Source organism: Petaurus breviceps, unplaced genomic scaffold (genome assembly GCF_028583685.1).
Source record: "Petaurus breviceps papuanus isolate PSGF00001 unplaced genomic scaffold, PetGlider_PUasm1.0 80, whole genome shotgun sequence".
Classification (NCBI taxonomy): Eukaryota; Metazoa; Chordata; class Mammalia; order Diprotodontia; family Petauridae; genus Petaurus; species Petaurus breviceps.
The window spans coordinates 18,489,534-18,515,825 of NW_027186540.1; the positions used below are offsets into that span (position 1 = coordinate 18,489,534).

The 26,292-nt window shown below is 35.6% G+C and overlaps 1 protein-coding gene across 1 annotated transcript in view; it reads left to right on the forward strand.

Moving 5' to 3' along the window:
* The window catches only part of LOC138176033 (membrane-associated guanylate kinase, WW and PDZ domain-containing protein 2-like), a 1,726,709-nt gene that overhangs the window by 273,286 nt on the left and 1,427,131 nt on the right, over positions 1 to 26,292 (forward strand). The gene's annotated exons all lie outside the window — the stretch shown is intronic.

Consider the following 26,292-nt stretch of genomic DNA (forward strand, 5'->3'; position numbering starts at 1 on the left):
GAGAGAGAGAGAGAGAGAGAGAGAGAGAGAGAGAGAAGAAAGACAGAACATCCCACGCAGGGGGGATTGGCAGAGAAAATGCCTAGAACTGAGATACAGAAGGTCTTCTTCATGGAACAGCCAGGAAACCACGTCACTGTATTGAAGAAAATATACACACATACACATGCACATATATACATATATAATATGCACACAGACATACACATATATATGTATACACATAAATACATATATTTTAGAGCAAGGTATAATCTCTTAGTCAGTAAACATTTATTAAGGATCTACTATCCACCAGAAATCAGGCTAAGTAGTAGAAAAACATTCCCTGCCCCTACCCTACTCCTGGCCACCAAAAAAGAGGCAAAAGACAGTCCCTGTTTTCAGGGAACTCACAGTCTAATGGAGGTGAAGACAGACAGATGAAAAATGTACAAACAGTATTAGGATAAATAGCAAATAATTAATAGAAAGCCCTAGAATCGAGGGTTCGGGAGAATCTTGCTATAGAAGATGGATTTTGTTTGGGCTTAATGGAAGCCAGGGGATTCTGAAGGCAATATTGGGAAGAAAGAACATTCTAGGCATCTTCAGGAAAAAAAACATCAATCAAGAGACGGAGTGTCTTAGTCATGAAATGACAAAGAGGCCAGTATAGCTGGATCAAAGAGTATGTGGTGAAAAGTAAGGTTTAAGAAGACTGGAAAGGTAGGAAGGGGCTAGAGTATAAAGGTCTTTAAATGCCAAACAAAGCGTTTCATATCTCATCCTGGAGACAAGAGGGAACCACTGGAGTTTATTGAGTAGGGGTTTACCTAATCAAACCTGAGCCTTCAGACCTAAAGGAAGATGATTTGGAGCAGGAAGAGACTTGAAGCCTGGCAGATCCACTAGCAGGCTAGTGCAGTACTCCAGGTGTTAGGTGATGAGGGTCTTAGCTGGAGAAATGACAGTGTCAGAGAAAAGAAGGGGATGCCAGCGAAGAGAGAATGTGAGTTCTTTGAAGGCAGGGACTGTTTTATGGCTTTTTCTTTTTATCCCTACTGCTTAGCACAGGCCCTGACAATTAGAAAGTGCTAAGTAAGTCCTTGTTCACTAACATTTTTTTTTTAAGTACTAAGTATCGGGGGGAGTAAGACATAAAAAGGGAAAGGGTTTGAAAGATATCCAGGATAAATAAGACACTAAATAATTAAATGTGAAGGGTTCATTCTTAGTCCTTTACACTTAGTAATCACTCAATACCATTTGATGATTTTATCACAAAGTGTCTGTGGAACTTGGACAGAATCAAAGATATTCTTTAGCTATTAAGTTTTCCTTCTTTTTTCCCCAACCAGACAGAATTATCAGTCAAGCACCAGGTTCCTTATAGAATGATGTGTTAATAATAGCTTTTTGATATGCTATTAATTGCCTTGTTTGTTGATATTCAAATACTCCAATGAATCTGTGATCTCACTGAGCTCCCTTAAACTATGAAGATCAACAAACCCCCATGCCTGCCCCTCCTGTGATGTCACTTCTCAAATATTCAAATTGCATAATCTCTTTCATTTAAAGATTATCTACTGAATATGTATATTTCAGTTAATATGCGACATTATCTAATATGACCTAACTGGCTTCCTGTCTGCCAATCTAGCAGGGCAAGAAATCATAACTTAGTATTGTCTTATAAAAATCTTTGACTTTGTTAAAATCAGTGAAAGTGATATAACACTCCAGTGTTTGTAGGTGTCAAGTTATGGTCAGCTATAGTATGGTATCAGCTATTGTCATTGTTGTAGCTCTGCCCTGTTCAGCTCTTTGTGACCCCATGGAATTCAGGTTTTCTTGGGAAAAGTGCTAGAGTGGTTTGACATTTTCTTTCTCCAGTGTGTCCTCATTTTGCAGGTAAGGAACTGAGACAGATAGAGATTAAGTGACTTGCTCAGAGACACAACTGGTAAGGGTTTGAGGCTGTATTTGAACTCAAATCTTTCTGAATCTAGCCCTAATAGTTTACACACCTATCTATCCCAAAGCCTGAACTAGGGAAAAAGCAGGTTGGAGAGAGATATGATCTATCTATCTATCTATCTATCTATCTATCTATCTATCTATCTATCTATCTATCTATCTATCTATGTACATATATAATATTTAAAATTTATTTGTTTATAAACTTAAATGCTTCAGCTTGGCTTGATTTTTAACAATATGAATTATTTTGAGTAACATTGAAATACAGATAGAATCCTACTACACTCAAGAACTGCATGATGTAGCATAGTTTTTCTAAAGGGTTTTGAAAAAGATGAGTGGTGTGAACAAGGATGTTTGAAGAGTGGATGAAGCTTTGATCACAGTGGGTAAGCCTTCAAAAGTCAGAGAATCTGTATTAATACATGGCACATAAAAAGCTGCGGTTTTGCCTTTTGGCATTTGCAGGTGTTAATTTATTTCAGTAGTTAGCAGTAAATATGTTCAATCAGTTAAGCTTAAAATGCACTGCAAATCATCATGGGTAAGAATCTGAAGAAACACTTACTGTACTGCTTTGTTAGAAGATCTGTAAGAAGCAGCTCCATCTGTAAATATTTATTGAGACTGTGTGATTAAGAAAGAGGACTATCAGAGTTCTTAAACATTTCCATTTCCAAAAATAGCCCTGCTTTTTCCTTTGGGGAATTTTACATTTGGGGCTTGTAAAGAAAAGTAGCTTAAAGCAGAAGCTTATTTGGGGAGATTAGTTTGCTATCTTCCCTGTCAGCCCTGCTAGAAGATTTCAGGGCTGAACTACTGCAAGGCTTGAGAATCAATAGCAGGATTGTACTATTGTATTCGGATATGACAGTCTTCCATTGATGTCGGAGGAATTATTAGAATTTAATTGTTCCAGACCATAGGCCATTGATCATCTTCACCTGAGGGGTGCTCCTTTAATTGGGTCACCTGCAAATCACAATGAAATTGCTTCTAGATAGCCTGTAATAATATGATTGTGGATTTTTAGGGGAGAGGGTAGTGGTTGGGCATACAATGTGCATTGCATGTCTCAGTCATTGTTTTCTATTATTGTGAAACCTGGAGTACACAACGCATTCACAATTCCAACAACTGGTTGGGAGAAGAGTACTGTTAAAAGTGTTATTTTTTGTTTATTCTGTTAAATATTTCATATATATATATATATGTAATCTGGATCTGTATCCCCTAAACCACACTTCTCCCTTCGTCACCATAGTAAGAGGTGGGAGAGTGGGAGAGTGTTGACAGTCTCTTATACTTGCTTGGCCTGATGTTTAGGCCTTTGTACCACAGAATGCTGCCTCTCCATCATATTCCAGCGTCTATAAGATTAGTGAGAATGAGGAAGGCATAAGGTCTTGAAGTCCAGGAACTAAGACTCCTCTAGTGGGGGGAGACTAGCATGTGGACCATAGGTTAAAAGTATTATAGAAGGTCTTGAGTGCTTTATGACTGAGATCAGTGAAGTACATCCTACATATTCAAGACACAAAACAACCATGACAATCCAATCCTTTAGCCGTAGTAAATACTAGCACAAGATGTAGCAGATGAAAAGAAACTACTAAGAAAAAGCAGAACGAGATTTTCTTCAACTATGATTAAGACTAGAATTAACCTATAAACCTTCATACATATGAATGGACTTTTAAAATCCATTATTGTCTAATTCCCCTCCATACTTCCTCTTCTATATTTTTTCATGAGAAACTTTATAACATATCCTTTTCTTTTCTTTTTTTTGGTCTTTATTAATTTACTTTTAGTTTATAAGATTCATTACCACAATTCCTTGAGTTTCAAATTTTCTCTCCTTCCCCCCACCATGGCGGCATACAATGAAGCATAGTATCTGCAAATACTTTTACATTAGGCATGTCAGGTTATAAAGAAGAATGGTAACAGATGGAATGAAGAATGGAAAAGAAGAAACAAAATCAAACAAGAAAATGAAAAAGGGCAGGTAGTTTGCTTCAATCTGGGTTCAATCACAGTTCTTTCTCTGGATGTAAACATCTCTCTCCATCATGAGTCTTTTGGGTTTGACTTATGTCTCTGGATTGCTAAGAAGAGTCCAGTTTATCAAAGCTGGTCGTCACACATATGTTGTGTCTGTAACTGTGTACAAATTCCTCCTGGCTCTACTCTTCTCACTCAGCATCAGTTCATATAAGCCTCTCCAGATAAATATGAAGTCCATCTGCAAAGGATTTTTTTTTTTTTTTTTGCCTTTTGGAGGGCAATCGGGGCTAAGTAACTTGCCTAACGTCACACAGCTAGTTTTTTTGTGTGGGTGTTAAGTGTCTAAGCCCAGGAACCAAACTCAGGTTCTCCTGACTCTGGCGCCAGCGCTTTACTCACTGCAACATTTCTATAGTACTTTTCAGAGAGCTTTTGCGCATTCAGTCTCATTCCCAAATATCATAACACTATGTGATAGAGAGGGCAGGCATTCTTATTCCCATTTTTCTAGGTGAAGACACTGGCTCAGCAAGTCAAATTACTTATGTAAGATCAGGATGATTTAAGTGGGAAAATGAGGTCTGAAAGTGAAATCTTCAAATTCCATGTTCAATATTAATTATATTATGCTAAATTGTCTCTCAAAAATTGATAATAATAATAAGATTAAGGGGTCTACCTGGAAAAAAAATTTCCGGGGTAAAAAACAAGAGGTTTTAAGAAATATCTGAAAGAATGAAAGAGTAGCTTGTTGAAAAAGCTATTAGTGGAAGGGCATGGACATGCAACAAAGATGAAGGAAAAGACAAAAAGTAAATATGATAGACAAGTGGTAAGAAGGAATATCTGGGCAGGTAACTTATTTGTCTTTCATCTCTCTTCCCATTCAACTGTGATATCACTGAGAAGCTACGTTATGGGTTAAACTGTAGTGCTTACATTCCTTTCTTGGAGTTATGAGAAAATTATATTGTACATTTGCTTTCTGAAATCACTCTAGCTCAGCCTTTGCTAATAATCCAGTAGATGGTGCCCTTTCAATTTATTTGTCTTTTCTTGACACTGACAGTGAGCATTCTTCCCCCCCAAAAGTGAAACCAACATTGATTTTAATCAAATTTGCAATAAAGAATTATTTTCAAGAGCTAAGGAAGAGTAGGATTGATTTGTAAATGGCATCTATAAAAATGAACATTTTAGGTCTTCTCTGCTCTTTTGTCAGGTGCTAAAATTGAAAGTTTGTTAGGGGGTCTTTTTGCCCATAGATTTGATTTTTATTGATAGCCTTAGCAAGTACTCAAAAAAAGATACAAATAGGGCTTGTATCTTATTTGGATAAGACTTTCTCTTTGTAAGAGATATCCAAAGTAACATTACCTACATCACCTAACTAATCTGAATTTAATAATACAGTTTTTTTTTAATGGAGCAAGTACTAAGAAGTCCCAAAGGGTAAGATTAATTATTAGAATTTATAATTTAATGTGTTAATTTAAAAGTGATTTTTCAAAGTGCTAAATGATGGCATATTAAATTTTTATGTTAATTTTTCTTCATCTTTTTTTGAAAGTTTCAATTCTGTAAATGAGAGATGGCTATAGCTCAATTTTATATATTAGAACTAACTCATGAGTAGGCAACAAAAATTCTAAAGATATTTGCATAATTTTGCAACACACATGATATTAATCAAAATATTTGTGATTTATGAAACAATAAATGACTCATAATTGATTACCTTTAGATATACAACTGAGATATTTAGTTCAAATTATAGAAATCAGTTACTGCATCTTTGAACAAAACAATGTTGTTTAAACATTAGATTTCCTAGGAATTTGCACTATTTTCATGAAGTAACTTTAGGAATTGAACATGCCTCAGAAGCAAATAATAATAATAATAATGATGATGATAATGATAATAATAAAAGCGCCATTATTTAGTATAATGACTATCTTCTGGCCATCACACATATATGCCCCAGGCTCTCTTCATATTCCCAGAGTAACTTGAGATTCCATCTCTTGGTCACTCTGCTCCTAAAGGTGACTTTTGTCCCATATTGCAGGCAACTAGGCAACCATTCTTTTTCCTGTAAATGCTGCTAAGTAATTCCCCCCCCCTCCTTTCCAGTTCTTCTTTATGTGTGGTCTTTACCTGTTAGAATATAAACCTAAGGGCAAGGACTGGACTTTCTTGCATATACTTGTATACCCTTCCCTTAGTACAGTTTTTATCATGTTATCAATGCTTTATTAGTGCTCTATCTCTCCAGCATATCCAAGATATGAACGAAAATTTCCCCAGACAAAGTAGAACTAATACATGAAAATTAGAATAGAATTAAATATCATAAATTTATGAATATAAATCACAATTTGATATGCATTGAATGGCCTAAATTGCATCATCCAAAGGCCATGTTCCTTGCCTCAGGAACATTGAGTACTCTTAAGAATTATAATTCAGATAAATGTATTTGAGCTGGTCATTCACACAATTTTCTTCTTCCTTCCTTCCTTCCTTCCTTCCTTCCTTCCTTCCTTCCTTCCTTCCTTCCTTCCTTCCTTCCTTCCTTCCTTCCTTCCTTCCTTCCTTCCTTCCTTCCTTCCTTCCTTCCTTCCTTCCTTCCTGTATTTCTTTCATTGTAGATGAAGCATGTATCTGGTCTGTAGTACCATGCATATTTCTTATCCCTTGCTCTTTTTCCTTCAACTAAAATTAGTGCATTTCTAGAAGGAGGTGAAATATGCAAAGGATTTTACTCAAAGGTGATGAAAGAAGAAGCTTTCCATAAAAGGTGGAACTCTGAGAATGGGTTCAGGAAAAGGTGGAATCAGCCCTAACCTCTAATAATAGATTTTGTGCCCTAGAGAGTGACAATTCACTTAATCTTTATTGGCTTGAGGTCTGCTTTAGTGGAGGGAGTTCTCCTGCACTGAGATACCATAGTCACTTATTATGTAGTACTGGAGAAGTTCTCAACCTGAAAGCCCAGAGAGAATCTCTACCATCAGTAGGCCTACAAGACTGGACATCAAATAAAATGAGTAACCAAAATGAAATGTATTAGCATGATTCACAAACTGATTTGCTAGTAGAAGCCTCAATTTCCCAAGGTAGATTTGACTTATATAAGTTTTTCAGGTCTACTTCACACACACAGCAGCATTCTAAGGCAGTTTAAATGGATCCATGGGATGTAGTCCCTCACTAAAAGGAATTTGGTCTGAAAAGTGGGTAGCTGTGTAGTGGGTGCAATATTTGTGGAGTAGTATGCAACTAAATAAGTTTGTGTACAGCAGGACTTTGTGTATCCAATTTGAGCTAAGTGCCCATTCTGCAGCAGAATCAGCAGCAATTCATTCAAACGGCAGTGTGTCTATGAAGGACTGAAATTTAATAGCACAAGAAAAAATGAGGCAGGTGGCACAGAAATGAGAATGTTGACAAAGGTAGAAGGGGAGAACATTGTCACCAGCAGTGAATAATCACCAACAGTAATTTCCAGAGAAAGCCTTAAGAAAATAGAAATTGGCTTTCATGAAGGAGGCATTATCAGGAGACATTTTGACTTGTAGAACATCAGTTCTTCATCAGGGTTGAACTGGAGTTGTAATGGGAGTGGTCATAAAATATATATCTGGGTGAACTCTTTTAAAGAGAATACAAAATATTTCCTCTATAAGGATACATGCAGTAAGTCAAATGTTAATGGATCTTCTTAACCCCAACCTCACAGACTTCTAGTGATCACCATTGCTAATATAACTTCAGAATGAAAAAAAAAGTTCATTATATAATCCATCACTCCATAATCATTTATTAATATCTAACTACACATCAAGCAATATGCTAGGCACTGGGAACACTGAAGCAAAAATTAAATAATCCCCTAAATTAAATTAGATTATATAATGATTACCAATCAGTAAGTGATACATGTAAAATTGTTTTTCCAGCAGTAGTAATGAATTTCCCCTGATCTAAATACTTTTTTTAACTTAACCCTTTCTGATTAAAACCAAATACTTTGTCTGTGGCCATAATATAGGATAGATCAGAATAAGATAGAGATAAAATTGGTATCCTCAGCTTCATGAACCCTTTACCCTATCAACTGAGCTAATTAACCCCGACACATAGCAAAAGGGTTATGTAACAGGAGCCTGGAAATTCTGCTAGGTGGTTTGGTGTCATTCAAATTTGCTTGATCAGTCTTAGGTCATCCAACCTTATCCCTCTCCCTGTTCTGTTGCTCCTAGTTCTCATCCTAATTTTCTACTGGCACAATCCTCACACACATACTTTTTGCCCCAAACCCAGATTACTAAAATAGTGTCCTACTAATTCTTCTTACATTTACCTGTTCCCTTTATAATGTATCCTTCATCTAGACTAAATTTCTTTACATATGCATCTGTTCATGTTACTCCCCCACTCATATGTCCTCACTGGCTCCCTGTTATATAATAACAGATCTGAATTCCCTTGGTTACCATTCATGGCTGTTTACCATTGGATATTTCAGTTTTATACTTCCTGCTACATATTCTATGATCTAGCCAAACTTAAACTCCTTTTATATCCCCCAGGACACTCCCTGTGGTTACTTCACTTCAGGGCATTTGCTATTGTCTTCTCCAGCCTCCCACTTGTCACTCCTCTTCCATGTAATATATTTAATATCTATCTCCCCTTTCAAGCCTAAATCAAATGTCAAATTCTTCATGAATCTTCTCTTGATTCCCTCTAGCTAATAATGTCCTTTTCTCTCACAGGATTCATATAGCACTTGCTTGGTACAGTCTGATGCATTTATTTAGCATTTGTTATAGTTATATAGCATATAATATAGTTATATGTGTATATCACTTCTCCAACCTAGATTATGGATTGCAGGATGTCAGACATTGAATCTTATCCAATATGTGTGTCTCCTCCATCACAAAACATTAGATGGAGCGCATTTGTGATTAATTAAATTGAACTGTACATTGAAATTGATAACGAAGACCTCTAAAATTCAACTTGTCTATGACAAACAGAAATAATAGGATAGATTACTTTCCCTTATTTTCATTAGTTAGTCTCTAAGCAGTTACTGATTTCCACTTGCTAAGAAAAGGTGGGTATATCAGCAATGCAATATTCACAATGCCTATGGAAATTACAGATATGCTGATGTAATTATCCATCACAAAATATAGCAGGCTTGCTATATGGGGGAATAAGCTAGAACATTTATTAAAATATCAAAAGACTGAGTCCCAAAACCAGAAAGTGAAAGCCATCAGAGTAGTTATGAAATTGGCACAGGTAGATAAAAGTAGAAAGCAACCACATTCTCAAGCCTTTAAAACAGAACAGACTACCTCAGGCAAAGGTCCTCCTCTCCCCACTCACAGCAAACACCCAGCGTTCAGGAAGCATGCTCCCAGCAGCTCTGCCCCCTGGCAGTCCTCAGCAGGAGTCCTTAGCAGAAATTCTGGCTGACTCAAAAAGGGCTTCATGCTACTGCTGCCGTTGCTGCTGCTGCCGCCTTCACCGCCACTGCTAACCACCGCAGTAACTCTAACTTGGCTTCCGCTTCCTCTTGCTCTGCCCTTTCCTGCTACGTCAGCAAGTCCAATGGGGCATGGAAGATCTTTAAATCCCATAACCCTTACAGTGGGCTTTCCATATCTTTAGAGATTTACCAGAAGAGGTGTATTTGTATCAAGACATCAAAAAGGATAATAAGCATCAACAACTCTACAGGAAGGAGGGATGGCCTAACAGAATTGAATATTTGGTTCCATTTAGGGGGAGAAATGATTTCTATCTGAAGTTAGCATGCTTTTAAGACAGTGGATTTCAGGAAATGTGTAGAGACTGGCATATCTTGAGTCAATCATGAAAGTAAATGCTAGTTTTCTTTTCTTATACTAAAGCTGGTATCAAAATTGCATCTTGATTGTGCTTTTTCATTATTATTCCAATTGTGATTCAGTTTTCATCTCTATAACGCCTTCCCTCCAAGGAATTCAAGGTGCTTTACAAACATTAACCAAAGAATAAACATGAATCTTCCCAACAACACTGTGAGATAGGTAAAATGCTTTTGCTAAATGAAAAATTATAATTCAGTCTCTCAAATTGAATTTCAAATGATATTCCTTGGTCTAGTTGCTTGTAAATCTGTTTGTTTTGTTGCTTTGTTAGTCCTGGGACTCTTAGACAGCCTTTGGAAACAGTGATACATATGATCAGTTTTCTCTTGCTTATCAGCATATTTGTTCTCCTAAATCTTTAAAATGAGTTCTTCACATTAGAGAGGAGAGGGAAGGGAGAAAAAGGAAAGCCAGAGCAGTTGGTTAATCAAGCCCTGGGTAATGGAGAGGGCAAACTTCTCCTATACCATCAATAAAACAACAAACAATTGGCAAACCACAAAGGGGAGACTAATCTCAAACCTCCCCCCCAACCTAAATGAACTTCTGTCCCTGCTGTTTTTTCCTAAGTTTTTTGATCAAGAAACCTGTAGTTCACAGACAACACAGAGAGGGTAGGGGAAGACAAAAGGCTGAATTCTAGAAGAGGAACAGTCTAGTATAGTGGACAAACTACTACATCTCAGATCAAGTGACTTGGATTTGATTCCTAACTGTGGCACTTATGTGACATTGAACAAGTCACCCAACCTGTCAAGGCCCGAGTTCCCTCACCTCTAAAATGAGGAGATGAGGAGGTCTTCTTCTTCTTCCTCTTCTTCTTCTTCTTCTTCTTCTTCTTCTTCTTCTTCTTCTTCTTCTTCTTCTTCTTCTTCTTCTTCTTCTTCTTCTTCTTCTTCTTCTTCTTCTTCTTCTTCTCCTCCTCCTCCTCCTCCTCCTCCTCCTCCTCCCTCTTTCTTCGCTTTTAGAGATCAGGGCAATTGGGGTTAAGTGACTTGCCCAAAGTCACATGGCTAAGTATCTGAGGGGAGATTTGAACTCAGGTCCTCCTGACCCCAGGGCCAGTGCTCTATTCACTGCACAACCTGGACACCCCAGACAAGATGATTTCTTAGATCTATTTTAAGTCTAGATCTGTGATCTGGTCAGTTATATGACCTTTGAGGTCCCTTGTAACTCTGCTATTATTAAGATTTTTTATATAATGAATTATTTTCATTTGAACTACCTAATTTTAGTGTTTTTTTCTTTTTCCTTTTCTGATAATAGACCAAAGGGATTATTTAAAGAAAAATGCATTTATAATTAACAATCTGTCAATATGCAAATCATTAATATGTAAAAGTTCTAGAAAATTCTTAATTCTCTTAAGTAACTGGTACTTTTCATTAGAGCATGTTCTTTCTAAGAGGACTCTGACTTGGAGTCCATTTAAGAGATTCAGTTTCTGATGAGAATGGCAGTGTGGTATAATGGATAATGTCTAGGGTATGAAATCAGAAGATCTAGATTTTAATAATGGCACTACCACTTTACTAGCCATATCACCTTGAACAAATCATTTTACTTCTTGTCATCTCAGTTTCCTTATCTGTAAAATGAGAGTTTTGAGACAGATCACCCCAGCGGTTCCTTTCAAATCAAAATACTTAAGCGACTTATTTTAAAGGTCAGAAATTCAAGGCCCAGAAAGTAAATTGAAAAATCTAATGTTCCACAATAGCAAAGACAAATTGAGAACCCAATCTATAAAGACCTAGCTTAGTATTCTTTTCAGTATATATAATATTAATGTTTTCAACCTATGTTATTCCTTTTTCATTTTTCCCTTTTTGAACCTTTCTGGTTTTCCTTATAGCTTTCTCATTCTTCTTTGCCCAAGGATAGTTCTGAGGGTTTCTAAAAGTAGCAGTAACAAGCATAATTATAAGATGAAATATCCCCATTGTATTTTTTCTTCCCATTTCAAATGTTAATTGCCTTATTGCAAGGAGAGAAAATGATTTTTTTTTATAAAATTAACCTTTTAATCACAGGTACCACTTTATAAAGGTCAAAGGTCTACTTATATAATAGGAACTGAGGTATAGACAGATTAAACTATAAAAAGTTAGGCATCAGTATAGCTATGAGGCCCAGATTTCACATAAGAATAGAATTTCAGAGTTCAAAGGGTCCTCAGAAATCATATAATTTATACATGAAAAATCCTCTTAATAATATCCCTGGTAGTCATCAAGCCTCCACTAGACCACCTATGAAAACAAATTCCCTACCTTGAAAGTATCTAATTCTGTTTTACTTTCATTCTACTTGGCAAAGAGTTATCCTATACATGTAGCCAAAATCTGACTCTCTTCCACCATCTGATCACCCATTTCTTACCCTTGTCCTCTGCCACCAAGCAGTAATATCGCTTTATATTGTACTATATGATATATGAACATTTTTTTTCTTCAGCAGTCTAAATTTCCCCAGATCCTTCAAGCATTACATGGCCTTCTCTTTTCTCCTTTCAGCATGGTAATCACCCACCTCTGAGAAAAACAAAAACAAAACCTTAATCTGTCTTTCCTAAAATGTGGTTCCCAAAACGGAATACAAGCCTCTGCATGTGGTCTGATGAGGACACAGTATAGTGTGGTTATCACTTCCCTGATTCTTGACATTCTGCTTTTTAAAAATGCAGCCTAAAAACTCAGCATTTTTTGTGTCAGTTATATCACTTATTGACTCATATTGATTTTACTGTACCTTTGGATTCCCAGACCTCACAACAGGGTTCATAGAAAGACCAGTGGCCTGGGTGTCTGTAGAGCGGGCATCTGATCCATACCTTGGCAGTAATTAGCTCTGTGACCTTGAGCAAGCCCCTTTGTTAATAACATTATTCCCGGAAGGGATTTAGGGAAGCAACTAATGTCCATTTCTTTCTAAGACTTTCTAGCGCTTGGGATTTTTATAGCAATTTAAACCATTTCAGTAAACATTTGTGTTAAGCAACTGTTTTGTCTAAGGCACTATGGAATTTAGAACAAAATGGAAAATAAGATGCCAAACTGGTTGAACCTTGCTGAATAGACAGAAAAGTTTATTTGAAAAGGGGAGAGGAATTGTTCATGAAGATGCAAAAAATATGGATTGTAAGGGAATTTTCTAATTCTGTACCAATGTAAATCAATAAAAATCAAGTTCTATAAATTGAGAATTAATTTCTTTAAAAATAACACAGAAGACAGAGATGCATAAACATTCCTACAAATAGGGAGGAATTAGATTACTTCTCTTGAACCTAGTGGGACTGACCTTTTCAGAAGGAAATGGGAGCTTCCTGTTCAAAATCAGGCAAAAGGAAGTATTTTTTCCCCCTCCCACCCAGGATCCTTAAGTGCTTTGCACTATAACTGGTTTGATCTGGTCCTATATAAGTACTTCCTTATTATTTCTATAGCTTGCTTGTCAGCAATGCTCAAGGGTTAAAAGAGAAACCATTCCTTCTGTGTTCAAAGTGAAGTATCAGATGGTCCCCTTTATGTGAGACAAGTCAGTTTTGAAGGAGGAGACAACAGAAATTCATCCCCTAAATTGAGACAATTGAATTCATTTCACCAATTCAATAAACACTTATTGAACACGTATTATATATATTACATACAAAACACTGTTCTACAGAACTGTGGATACAAGGACAAAAAATAAACAGCATCTTCCTTCAGGGTGCTTGCAATCTATTTAATTATGACTTGTTTCTATCTGCTTTTTTCAAAAACTTATTCTGGCTAGAACTAATTGGTGAGTTATTATACCCACATTCCCAGCAACTGAATGGCAAAATGTTAATTGAGAATTATAGAGGGATTTTTTTGTTGTTGTATCTAAGAATGGCTAGACAATCAAGCATTCAACTGCTTCACTGCTTTGTGCCATTGTTCCTTTTTCTGTAAAAATAGAAGAGTTCAGCTAAATGATCTCTATTCCCTTTTCCAGCACTGAAATTCTTTGGTTCTATAGTAGTGCTCAAACTGTGTTTACATGCTACAATTAGTCTTCTGCACTTCTTTAGTAGACCTTACCTACTCTGTATGACCCATTTTCCTTAAGATTTAACTATCCCTTAGAAAAAAATGCTTTCGATTATCTTTAAAGGAACTATGAAAAATCAGCCTTACCTGGGCAAAAGTAGCACAATGGAACAACAAATATATTGCTGAAAGAGCTTTTTGTTATTTCTGGACAGGACTGGGAGATGCAGTCAGAGCTCTGTGGTTAATCATGCCATATGTTGAACATCTTCCCCATTGATGCAATTAAGCATTAATTTTACTGTAGTGCAATGTTTATGGCTTTCAAAATAGAAGTTGGATTGTAAAGGAACATGAAAATAAGGTTAGCTTTTATCATGAAGGGGCATAATTTAGAAAAGAGTGAGTAGCTTTTCTTGCACAGCTCATCCACTGAAAATGGATTGGAAAGTAGAAGGTCATATTTATCTGATAGTAAAACAGATGTTATGGCTCATGGCAGTAATGGAGATAGCATTGTGGAGGCTACCTTGATTATTATTATTGTTCTATGAGTACTAAATATTGAAAAACAAGGGGATCAAGTAAATTTTTAAAATAACAATTTCATAATTTTTAAATAAATATGAGAAGTAGATTTTCTCCCATTGTTTAATCTTAACAGAAAAAAATTATACTAAAGTGGTATGTAATATAGCACCTTGAAATAAAAGATTTGTCACTTAATCAAAAAATTGTATTTAATCATGGAAGGATTATAAAATTTATCTTTCTACTATATTGACAAGGATATAATTTTTTGGTATACTATAAAGATGGGAAAGACATTTGTGTTTAGATGATATATATGTATATACATTTACACACATATACACACACACACATATATATATAATCACATACACACACACAAACATATACACAAGTTGAAAAACAAGAATGAAAAATAAAGTGATAACCTAGAATCCTGGAAGCATAGTAAAGCATAATGGCAGAGCTTTCATTTGCCTTTGCTATTTTCACAGATAAGGAAAGGGGAGTCCAGAGAGGAAATTGTTCAGACTAAGGGCACATGTATAACATTGTTAAGTACCTTAAAATAAAAATTCTTGGTGATATTATATATATATATATATATGTGTGTGTGTGTGTAAATGTCTGTGTATATGTATGTATACATATTCCTACATGCATATATATGCATATACTTTTATAACCAATAGCTTAGGGAAATGAAGTTAAAACTGCATAAGAAATCTGTACTTTCCCTGTTGTAGATACTCACAGTTTCCACCAGCACAAATCACATCCCCTTTTCATTCTGTGAGGCTTCCAGCCCGGTTGATCCATATGTTCTCTATAGAATATTCAACCAACATACAGAAGACTTTAGGGTTATAAGAATTAGAGATGTAAGAGACCTTGTATTTTATTTCCATGTACAATCACAATGCATATGTGCATACATATATACATATGCATATATGTATATATGTGATATAAAGATGATATTTATATAGACATACATGACAGAGGTAGATATTGCCTATGGTTTCACTGGTGTAATCACTATGATAAAACTATGATTTGACTAAATGAAAAAACTTCATGTAGCAATGCAGGTTAGCAACTTTTCTGCTATTTTTAATATTTTAAAGTTTCTCAAACTACTGAGAAGTTAAGTAATTTACCCACATCCCAAAGATATTTATACACACACACACATGCAAGTGTGCACACACAGTGTAGATAGATAAATCTCTATCTTCTGATTTCAGCATGTTGACTTTGAGATGACAATCAATTGGAAATGTCTAATAGGCAATTAATGACATGGAAAGAAATTAGGACTTTACATATGGACCTGATTGTAGTCTGTATATAGGTAATAGTTGCCCCCATGGGAACAGATGTGAGAAGACCAAGAATTATAGATTCACTCATATGTATGAATAGCATTTATTTAGCAACTACTGTTTGCCAAGCACAAATATCTCATTTTGTCTTTACAACTCTGGGAGGTAGGTGCTATTCTCTTCATTTTATAGTTGAAGAAACTGAAGGAAATGGAGGGTAAGTTATTTGCCCAGGTTCACCCAGTTCATAAGTGTTTGAGGGAGGATTTGAATTCAAGTTTTCTTGACTCTAGACTTAGTGCTGTGTTGTACCACCTGGCTTCTTCAGGTACTCAAACAAGCAAAGCAGATTGAGAACCCTAGTAATACTTTAATAAGACTTAAATTTAAATCAGCAAATACTTTTTTAAATACACACACATTAAATTCAAATGTTAATGGGAGGAAACACTTATGTCCTCTTTGGCACTCTCCATAATTCATTTCCTTCTTTGGAAGATTTTTACCTGTAATATATTTTGTTTAGTTGTAGATAGTTCCTTATTTACCACTTCAAAGATGATATTAGAATATTCCCCAGACAAGAACAAATCAACAAACTATTATTTTTAGAAACTCTAGTTCTCTGTAAAATATCACCACATGTGTTTTGTTGTTCCCTGAGGGCTGAGTGGATCATGTTATAGAATTGAGGAAGGGGGAAAAGGAGAATTACAGAACAAAATAGGAGATGAAATAAAATACAATAACAAAGAGCATTAAAACCCTACTAAATTTTATAAAAAATAAACTACTAAGGCATTATGCCTGCAAGGTGAGGCAGGATAAGTCTCAGCTTACCCATGTTGCATAAAGTAACGTATTCTTTCTTGGCACCCTGAAAATGTTATATAATAACCTAAGTCCCAGGTTAGTTTCTCCACTTCAAATACAAAGAAGAGAACAAGTTAGACATTTCATTTCCAGAGAAAGAAACTAAGAACCAAACATTGTAGTAAATCTTTTGTGTTTGGGGAGCTACAATTGGAACATCAACAAGTACTCTGTCTAAAATAAATAAATTGGTAGAGAGGATTCTCAGAATCAGATATGAGGGACAAGCAAAGGAAAGAGAACTGAGAAAAATAGCTTAAAAGATCAGATTGAATTTTGAAAAGGAAAATGGAAATGTTTTGCTTTCCATCTTTGTCATGCTATGAATAGAATGCTTTTTAAAAATTAAAATCTTGCTGATAATTACCTACCATGTGAACTCAAAATTGCTATAATAGAAATTGACTCACAGACATATAGTTAATTAATTTCTCGGGCACTGATTTGCCTTTTTTTAATATCTAATGGTTTTAACACTAACAAGGATGAACATGATAAATACATTGTAAATCATTAATTAAAATTTTTTAATATACCAGTAACATGTAAATGTTCTCTCTGATTCAAATGATTGACTTTTAGAGTAGGAGTAACTAACAATAAATTTAACCCATTAACTAACACCCATTTTTCTTCTACGTAACTACAGTGGATCCTTTTTATCTCATCTTTATACTCTATATTTCATATTTTAGCAAGTATTAAGTTAGTTCATATGGACACTGATCCCTGGTTATATGTCTCCTGGGAGAAATTTGAAGATGAATGATATATAATTATTTTTCTGTATCTTTTTAAAGAGGTTGAGGAGTAGGGCCATAGCATTGCCCTGGTATACCTGTTATAATAAAACTTAGTCAAATACAGTCTATAGATGATATTTCTTTAATAGAGCTTATAATGGTCTAAACAATTTTTCCATTTTATAATATGTCCTTTGGTTACTTCCAGTAAGTATACTATTTTTCAATTCCTTCCCTCCCACTCTAATTTGGAAGATGGACTTTAACTAAAATGATGTCTGTTCCAAATCTTGCTGGTTTTCTTGAATAGATGATTTACTTTCATTTCTTATGATTTTTTAAAAAATCATTTAATCAACAAATATTTATTAAAGGTCTATATGTAAACCATATATCATATTCTGGTAATAGTGGAATTTAAATTTATCATATTTTATATAGAAGGTGGTGATTTTATTTAAAATATTGTCACCAAAAAGTTATGTTTCCAGAATTAAATTTTACACTGTGCTGAAAAAAGTAGAAGCTAGGTTATCAGGAAGCTTTTGTCTTATCCTCAATGAATATATTTGAGAGCAATACTTTCTTAATTTTAGCATTTATTCACCTGAACTGCAGTGTCTTCCAATGAAAAACTCATGGTCAAGTATTTAAGCTAGCAGTATAGCACTGAGCTCAGAAGTCTTATTATTATATTTATTACAATTGGTATCTCTTTAAAAAGTGCTAATAACTAAGTAATTGGTGCACTCATTGATGATTACTCACACAAGACATACATTAACAACAACACAAACTCATTATTACATTTTCAATCAATAAGTTCCTCCGTGATTTTTTTTAATCCCACTCAATGATAATAGAATACCTTATAGTTCATGAAGTTTAATACTCACACATCAAATAATATATCTGTCTAGGGAACTGTTAAGTTACCTCAGGCTGCATTCAGAGACTAGACTGATGTAGGGCATGTATAAATATTCACTTTGTGCTGAAAATGGAATGTAGAACTCTTGACTCCTTTATATATATATATATATATAGTATAGAAGCAAGTGTGGTTGGAAGACAGAGGTATTAGCAGTGAATCCCACAAAATGCTTGGAGGGCAGGGAAACTGTTTATGTTCAAATTGCCTTGAACATGGATCACATGAGGATTTTATAGAAACTTGTTTTGTGTTGATTGTAAGAGATTAGGATTTTAAATCCTGCCATTTTATTCATCTATGTGGCTCCTAGTTCATGGCCTAAAATAGTGGGTTTATGGTAAAAGCAAAGAAACACTAGATTCAAAACTTCTTTAGTCAATCAAATCAATGCAAGCCCCAAAGCTCTATAAGGCAAGGTCAGAACTCTCTAAGTCTGGCAGATAAGTCTCAGCATTGGTCTCAGCACTATGGAAAGTTCCAAGGAAGTGATTGTTTCCACAGTGGTTTTTCCTTTAATTCTCTATCCACTGCCTCAGCTCTTTGAATCAGGATAAATAGGCCAATTGTATTACTGTGGTAGGAGTTGATAGGTTTAAAAGAGTCTCTCTTTGTTGATTAGAGTGAATCCATCTTTCTTGGGATGGAAGATCCCTCTTATGAACCCAGTGAGTTCTGAGTCATTCATCTAGCATATATATGTCATCCATTGGTTCTGGACCTGAAGGAGCCACTTTCAGACTTGCAGAGAAGCCCAAACTTCTGCACCATCTGAATAGTTATCCTTTGTAGACACCTCCCCCTTGCCACCCCTGGAAAGGAAAAAAATTCTATCATTAGACTTGTCTCCTAGGTAAACTTAGTTTGGGTTTCCCTTTTCAGTTTTGTCTGGGGGAAAAGTCAAAACTCCTCAGAACCCCTTCCCCCACTCTTTCTTCTGCTGTTAGTCAGCAGCAAGCCCTTTCAGGAGGCTTTAAGATTTCAAGCCTCTGCGGGCCCCTCCTCCAATCAGTGGGAGGGCTGGACAGCTGAGCACACTCCTCCCCATTGTTTTGGGACCCTCCCCCGCCCCTTCCCTTGCTGTCAATCAGCCTCTTTGTTCCTTGTAAGTCATAGTGGCGGGCTCCTCTGTTGTTTACCATTGGGGAAGATTTTCCTACTGAGACTTTAGCCCCCTCCCAACCAATGGGAGAAGGGACTCCATTAGGTTATAAATTCTTGTTCTGCCTTTTGTAAAATGCCTCCTCCTCGTGATCAGTCATGGGGAAGACTGCCCTCTTCACCCGGGGAAAAGAATAAATTCCTGTTCTTATCTTAAGAGATCTCCGTGTTCTTGATTAAATTTTGGATGAGGTTTTTCATCTCAAACAAGGTTCAATCTCATTTTTTTTTTCTACTGTATGTAGAAGGTCTGGAAAGGCAAATTTAAAAGTCATCAAGGAAAAGCCATTATTACAATTTTTTAAGTTCTGAGAAAAGCTGATTAAAACATTTTAAGCAGTGCCAAATTATGTTTAGTATGGACAAAACTTAAGTATCGCTGAGGACAAAAACAATTCCTTGATAATGCACATCTTATTTATATGGATGATTGTATCAGGAAGCCAGAATATAAACATGAGTCAATCAACTGATCTGAATTATAGAAAAAGAAAATGAAATGAAATATTCTGATAAAAAAAATTTTAGTGACAAAAATCACATGATAATTTTTCACATGAAAATTCATTTATGGTTATATCTTAAAAATAATCCCATAATCATTATGACATGTTAACTAATGGGACATATAAGTCCATGGAGAATATGGTCCTATCTTGGGATCTGGAGACCTAATTAAATTTGAATAATCAGTCAGTCAATTGACTGGTTGCTCTCAAATAATTTATTACGTTTCTGCTATTTGTTTAATACTGGGCTAGAGAATTTTATTTTGTCCCACATCTGAAATTTCATGGATATATGGCACTCCTACTAAGGAAATTCTCTCTACCAATGAAGATTGAGATTCCTGGAATACTGAGAGGTTAAGACTTTCATAACTTTGCATATCTACTATGTCACAGGTAAGACTAGAACCCAGGTCTTCTTCAATTAAAAAATAGCACCCTATTCCCTATATTATACTGCCTTTAATTCTAGAGTATATGAAGAATTAAAAGAGATGTAGGGTCTCTAACCTATTCTCATTCCAGAAAATACAAATGAAATTATATTTTATCTCATTTTCTCAAAAATTATTTGAAAATTATAACAGAGGAGATAAAGATGAGGAGACAAAGTTCTATTGCTTATGTTCTGTAGTTGTCCTTATTTCCCCACTCATTTCTCTGGGAGGTTAATTTCAGATTATTAGTCCTTCTTTCTGCTTTTTCAAAGTTAGCTACAAATTAATATCATTACATACATAATCACATACACTCACACACACAAACACACACGCACACCCCTTACGTATTTTTTCTCTTGTATCCTCTCGATCCACACATTTCTCAACTACTAACTTGTAAGAAAAACAATATGGCCCAGAGGGTGCCAGGTCAAATGACCACTAAATATGTATCCATCCCCACCCTCCAACCCCCCAAAATTGTATTGCTTCATTAAAGAAAAAAATGAAAGGGGAATCAAGTTTTTGAGCTAAGGTATCTGGCAGAATGGTACCATTAACGGATAATGAGACATTGAATGGTGGGATTGGCTATTGGGGAAAGATAATGAGCAAATTTTAATCCATACTGTGTTTAAGGTGAAGAGTGTGATCCAAAGATATGTCTATAATAATGTATAAAATTATGAGATATGATGTGCCTATAAAGTCCCTTATAGCTCTACAGTTTTTATCCTAGCATTCTGTAATTAAGGGATTAAAAAAGATCTATATGCTCTTTTGAAGTCTATATGACTTCAATAAATGAAGGCATCATTGATGAGGCAACACTTGAGACAGGAATCAAAAGAGGCTTGGTTTCAGATAACGGAGAGAAGCTGGATGGGCATTTGTAATGGGAATGCAAATTTGGAAGATCTTCCCTGCCCCTAGGCTAAAGTGCACCTGAAGCCTGGGGTGGGAGGCCTGTTTTTCAGTAGATACTTTTTGATTGGCCAGTGGGTCAATAAGGTTGTTACATTCTCTGAGCCAGAAGAAGGCTATATAAGCCCTGATGTGAGGCTTTGTTTTGGGGGCTCACTTTGAGAAGTATTCTGTGATTTGATCTGTATTCTGGGAAGCCGTTGTCCAGGGCCCCCCCCCCCCTCGCTTTGAAAAGCCCAGATGTGGAAACCCAGATGTTGACTGAGTATGGATGTAATGGTTGGACAGTTTGGAAATCTGTCTACTTGATCTGTTTCTGTCTTGATAATTCTGCCTGTATACTTTGAAGTTCGGGGTGCTGACCTTTTCTCCTGAACAAGGTAAATGATATATGTCTGACTGATTAAAGTAAACTTGTTAACCCATTTTGAGTTGCTTTCCTTTAACAAAGCAGATCCAAGAACCTGTGAGCAGCCACCCTGGGGACACTTGGGATGCTTGCTGCTACAGCATTCAAGGAGGGAGGAATAGCATGAGTAGAAGAAATTTACATAGTAATTGGAAGGAGGAGTGGAAAAAGTGAACTGATTGGAGGTGAAGTTTCATTTGGGGGCCTACTGAAAATTCTTAGAGGATTTTAATCTTGATAGGATAGGCTATAGGAAGCCATGATAATGTTCATGAGCAGAAAAGTGACACAGTTCAGTGTTTGAGGGACAGTCTAGCAGTGGAGTGGATCCAGGATTGGAAGGGGTTAGAGAAAGGAGGAAGAGAGATAAATTAGGAGGTGTGGGTGATGAAGGCTTGAATTAGGGTAATAGAAATAGGAATGGAGAGGAAGGAATATATTTCATAGTGATTATAACAGAAGTTATCATGAATGAAAGCAACTAGATTATAAATTCAGTCATTTCAGGGAGAGGAGCATGACTTATACCACTTTGCATAGCTCTTCAAGGATTCTTGACTCCTGCCTCTGACTATTCTCTCTGACTCCTTCCCCAGTACATCTAATTAGTTTCCAAGTTCTGTTTGTTCTACCTCTATAATTCTTTTCTCATCTGCTCCCTTACTTCCATTCATATAGCTAACACCCTAGTTTAGGTCTTCATCATCTCTCATCTGAACAATAATAAAATCCTCCAAATTAAACCTCTTTCCTCTCCGGCTCATATTCTAATCAGGTACCAAAATAATTTCCTGAGGTCCAATTCTGACAATGTCAGTCTTCTACTCAGTAACTTTTAGCAGGCCCCTTCTTGCCTTTGAGATAAAATAAAAAAAATTAGTCCAGAGTTTAAGACTATCTTCACTCTGACTTTTTTCTACATTTTAAAATCTTATTTCATACCATGTTTCCCCGATAATAAGACACTGTCTTATCATTTTTTTTGGACAGAAAAACACCAGAGGGCTTATTTTCAGGGGAGGGCTTATTTTAATGAACATTGACAACAATTTTAATAAACAGGTAAATGTGAACAAAAAAATGTACCTTTATTCAATAAGCAAATCACTGGGGAAGAACAGGATGACGCGCTCACTGCTGCAGCTCTGATTGGATGCAGCTTGGAGCGCGGCATGCATTTCACCCGAGGGGAGAGAAGGGGGGGACGGTGCATACAGAGGGTACCGTAATGTAGCGTGTAGCACAGGGGATCACCTTCACTACAGTAGCAATCTTAATAGGGCTTATTTTCGGGGGAGGGCTTATTTTAGAGGAATCTTACACAGTAAGGGGAGGGCTTATTTTCGGGATAGGTCTTATTATCGGGGAAACACGGTATTATTCTTCTTTATACACTCTGTATTCTAGCCAAACTGCTTGACTTTCTGTTTTCAGATCCAACAAAAGATCAGAATGAGATATTCTTCCAGTTCAAGATAGCTTAGAGGTCAGAAAGAGAGAACTGTAACATGGGAATTGAGGCTGACCCAAAGACCATGCGGATGAAGGAATAGTAGCTTTGGGATTTCTCAAGCTAGAGCTGGTAAGGAGATCTGACACCTGGTCACAAAGAAATTACAGGGACTCCTGTGCAAGTACTGAATGTAGGACCAGACTCTGATAACTCCATTTCCTATACCCATTTATGGGGCACAATTCAATGACAGAGAGAAACATTTTATGCCAAGAGGAAGTGAGAACCCTGAGAGGCAGTATCACTTTTTGACACAAGGAATCAGGGACCCTGAAGAATAGTATTATTTCTGGTCCAAAGGGAGCAGGGACCCTGCAGAAGTAATATCATTTTTAACCCCAAGGATCACAGTCACTTCCTGGGAAAGGACCAGAGTTCAGACAGACCAGGAGAGCAGTAATCACACCTCTGCCCAGATCACATCACCTTGGAAGTTCTAAAAACTTTCAACCATTCCTGATGATAAGACCAGAGCACAATAGAATATTTTACTTTCAAATACAGTACTCAAGATAAGCATAAAAAAGGAAAACATGAAAGAGAAATCATGAGGGACACAGTAATGCTAAACTGTTTATGTTCCTCTATGGGAAGATGATAAATTATCATCCTACTCTTCAGTATTATACTAGAAATGCTAGCTATGGCAATGACAAGAAAAAGAAATTAAAGACATAAAAATGGACAATTAGAAAACCAAACTATCACTTTTTGCAGATGATATGATAGTGTATTTAGAGAATCCTAGAGACTGAACTAAAAAATTAGTTGAACAATTAACAACTTTAGCAAAGTTGCAGGATATTTTAAAAAGCACATAAATAAGCAGTATTTTTATATACTACCAGGAAAACTCAGTAGGAAGTGATAGAAAGAGCAATTCCACTGAAAATAATTATAGAAAATATAAAATACTTAGAAAACTACCTGCTAATACAACTCTAGATATTATATGAAGACTTTTGCAAAACACCTTTTATGCAAATAAAGACTGCTCTAAATAATTAAAGAAATATTAATTGTTCATGACTACTTTGAGCCAATATGACAATTCTACCTAAATTAGTTTACTTACTCAGTGCCATTACCAATCAGTTGAGTTGCAAACTAGTTCAACCATATGGGAGAACTATATGGACCTATGCCTAAGGAATTATAAGATTGTGGATTCCTTTTAATTCAGCAATACCACTACTAGGTCTGTACAGTCAAGAGATCAAAGAAGAGGGGGAAATTACCTATTTGTACAAATAAATATTTATAGCATCTAATTTTGTGGTGGCAAAGACTTGTAAATTGAGGTGATGCCAATAAATTGGGGGTGGCTGAATAAATTGTGGTATATTTTTGTGATGAAATACTGTTGTGCTGAAAAAAATGACAAACAGTATGATTCTGAAAAACCTGGAAAGACTTACATGAACTGATGCAAAATGAAGTGAACAGAACCAGGAGAACAATTTATACAGTAACAACAGCATTATGAATATGATAAAATGTGAAATATTTAGCTACTCTGATCAAGACAATGATACAAGACAAATCCAAAGGAACCTATGATGAAAAATGCTGCATATCTCCACAGAGAGAACTGATGAACCATGAATGCAGATTAATGCATACTTTTTAAAAACTTTCTTTAATTTTCTTGGTGGTAGTTGTGGTGTGTGTGTGTGTGTGTGTGTGTGTGTGTGTATGTATGCATGTATGTTTCTTTTCCAACATGGCTAATATTGAGATATGTTTTGCATAACACTTTATGTATATTTTATATAAAATTGCTTGCCTTCTCAAAGAGGGGGAAAGGGTGGGAGGGAGTAAGAGAATTTGCAACTCAAAATTAAATAAAAAGATTGCTAGTTTTTATATTTAATTGGGAAATATTTAATGAAATAAGATATACTTTAAAAAAAGAAATAATAGTTCCCAATTATTTAGTTATTTGGAGAAGTCATTTCCTTTATATGGGTTTTATTTTGCGTGACTTTTCTGGTATTTTGTCTGGCAAGGAAGTAATAAGAAGAGAGGGTATATATCTCTCAATGTCTTCCCCAATTGCCTGGTTTTATGTGGCAGTACTTGCTACCGTTCCCACATGGTAAATGGGTGAGTGGTCTGTTAAGGACCAAATGTATGAGAGGAAAACCTGTCTACATTTTTTAAATGGCATTTCTCCTGAAGTTCTGTTTTTACATGTTATGAAAATGTTTTGACAGCTCAGACATACCCTGCATTAACCACCCTTGTCTTAGTTACACTGATCTTCAGATAACAGTTACACTTCCTACACCTTTTCTTGAAGCGTTTTTTCAGTATGGTGGGATGGGACAGAGTTTATATTCTGCTGGCATCACCTTCCCTAAACTCCTGCTCTGATACTTCATGTTTATAAACCTAGAAACCCATCTCAATTTAAACACTCAGTTATCTTGCTTGTTATCTTTAAATCCAGACAGTAATGTTAGTCTCTTTGCCCCTTTATGGATCTATCTACTGTAAGAAAAACATGTTAACAGGAGATGAATGAAGGAACAAATATTATATGCACCTGAAAAATGGGCAGTCTTTGGAAATTGAAATAGGAATCTCTTCCTCCAGCTATGTATGTTGCTTTATATGAATCATCTTGATGTATGATGGAAGTTTTTATTAATATTTTTCTGTGTGTATTATATTAAAACTCCAATAGATACATGATTGTGAGAAAATACTTAATAGTCATTGATATTGCTTTATATTGACTGAATATTACTAATCATAAAATTATATTAGATCTTACTTGATATAGTCTTTTACATGGCCCAATTAAGAGTATAAGCAACTTATCTTTCTGCTTCATTCATTTGCTCTAAATTAAAATGCAGAAACATTATGCCAAAAACATAACTGTAATTACAATGATCTCAGTCAAGAGAGGCTAAATTTTTGAATAATGTTTCAAAGAAAACCTTAATAAACTTTTATCTTTTGAGATTATTAATATTAAAGGTATTATTTCAT